The sequence below is a fragment of the Gekko japonicus genome, unplaced genomic scaffold (assembly GCF_001447785.1).
Source record: "Gekko japonicus isolate JY-2015 unplaced genomic scaffold, Gekko_japonicus_V1.1 scaffold3589, whole genome shotgun sequence".
Classification (NCBI taxonomy): Eukaryota; Metazoa; Chordata; class Lepidosauria; order Squamata; family Gekkonidae; genus Gekko; species Gekko japonicus.
Window position 1 is genome coordinate 32,335 of NW_015167647.1, and position 2,205 is coordinate 34,539.

The 2,205-nt window shown below is 45.5% G+C and overlaps 1 non-coding gene across 1 annotated transcript; it reads left to right on the forward strand.

Moving 5' to 3' along the window:
- Positions 1–301: 301 nt before the first annotated feature.
- Positions 302–373, forward strand: TRNAV-GAC. The gene has a single exon. It is a non-coding gene; the product is annotated as a tRNA-Val (tRNA).
- The last annotated feature ends 1,832 nt before the right edge of the window (positions 374–2,205 follow it).

Below are 2,205 nucleotides of genomic sequence, written 5' to 3' on the forward strand. Positions count from 1 at the left end.
GGGGGGGATCCTATCCTCCTCCCCCCCACTTGGTCACCTTCAGTTCTGCCACTTCCACAAACAGACAGGGGCAGATAATCTTGCTCGCCTGCCCCTATACCCATGCTCGGCCTGACCCCTCACAGTTTCCGCCTCCTCCCCCTCTTTTCACTGCTCTGCCTGAATGCCCCCCCCGGCCTCTTGCCTTCCCCCTGTTCTTTGTCTCCCGCATGAGGGAGGTGGGACAGACATCGTGGTGCTGTCAGAGGAAGATTCTCTGCACAAGTTCAGACATTCCCCTGTTTTCGAGGAAATTTGGGAGGGGGCTGTGGCTCAGTGGTGGAGCATCTGCTTGACATGCAGAAGGTCCCAGGTTCAACCCCTGGTATCTCCAGGTTTAAAGATCTGCCAGTAGGTGACATGCAAGACCTCCGTCTGAGACCCTGGAGAGCTGCTGCCAGTCTGAGTCGCCCGTGTGGACTTTCATGGACCAGGGGTCGGACTCAGTATAAGGGAGCTTCATGTGTCCATGTACCCCTCCCCTGTTAAGCATTCTTACTTAATTTGGCATGCCCCCAATAACCATTCTTGGCCTTCCTTTCTGATTCTAATATTGTGTTTGCATTTTTATTGAATTATTATATCGTTTTAAATGTTGCTTGTCATTACACAAAATGTTTTAATGTTTTCAAGTGATGCTCTGTCTTCTTGGTGCTTGGTGTGGGGGTCAACAGTGGGAGGGCTTCTAGTGTCCTGGCCCCACTGGGGGACCTCCTGAGGGTCCCTGGTATTTCTGGCTACTGTGTGACACAGAGTGTTGGACTGGATGGGCCTTTGGCCTGATCCAACATTATGTTCTTATGTTTTCATGTGTGCTGCCTTGGGAACCCTGATTGGGAGGAAAGGCAGCGTGAGTCTGCTATGCAGGGAGGGCAGAATACAAATCCAATAAAATAAAAAAATAAAAATTAAAAGTGAGTTCAAAGGGGTAAAAACCCCTCTCTTCTCTACATGGGTGCACAAATAGAGCCATTTTAAAAAAAAATGAAAACATTGACCTCGAAGTGGAAGACCATGTGTGTCTCAGGGAGCCAGCCGGAGCAGCACAGCCCGGAAAGGGTTCGGCCGAACGTTGCACGGGGCGGGACCAAGCTGGTCCCGCAAGTCTGGCTGGAGGACCATTCATTCATTCATTCATTTTATTACGGTCAGAGACCCATAGAATAGCATACAGAACAAAAGCAAAAAGCATTACAGAGAAGAGATATCATGAGGAACATTGAGGAGGAGCTTACGCTTTGTAAATGCAATAAAGAGAAATTTGGCGACATTCCTTGATATTGCAATGGATTTGTCCTCCAATAGATGTTTCAGCAAAAGTTCCTCAGAGTGGATTACTAATTGTCCTTGGTGTCTGAATGACCTTATTATAGGTGTAATTAAAAGGGCTCTTTCTTCTGCATAGTAGGAACACTGGAATAATATATGGAAAAGGGTCTCAATTGACTCGGAGGGGCGAGATGGGCATTTCTTTTTCTATAATTCTCCTTTTTAGACAACAGCCACTGATTCCTCTTACTCTCTTTTAAAAGAGGGATTCCTCTTTCATTGCTCTTTCATTGAAGAAAAAAAACCCAATGCACTCTTTATAAAGGAGCAGTCATATAAATTTTGGGTTTCAAAGATTTGTAAAGAGGCGAAAGTACAGCATAGGATGTTTGCTGCTCAATATCTCTGAGACGTTGGTGAACGATATTTTTTGCCCTATCGTATCCACTTTCCAGAAGTTGGTTCGGGTCCAATCCTAATGTTCTCAATTTGTGAATGGCTCTGGTGGACCACTGAGGATAAGGGGATGCGGCCAATAGAAAAGGAAATAACCCAACAGGAAAAAGGTGGACTTTAAGCCAAAAGCAGAGAGAATGCAACCAGATATTCAATTCGACTGTACTGAGACCAGCTTCTTGTCTCAACAAGACATTAGAGGTACATCTTGGCGTATTAAATAAAGATCTCAGAAATTTTGATTGGACCAGTTCTAGCGCCTGAAGGTTTGTAAATCGCAGAATTTGTGTCCCATATCTCATTTGGGCTAGAACTTTAGCAGAGAATAGTTTCAGGGCAGCTGGAATAAAGCGTGCACCATCCTTCCTAAAGAATCTTAGTATAGCAGAAGCGGTTCTTTCTGCTGAAACAGCCACTGATTTGATGTGAGCTGCAGGGTTA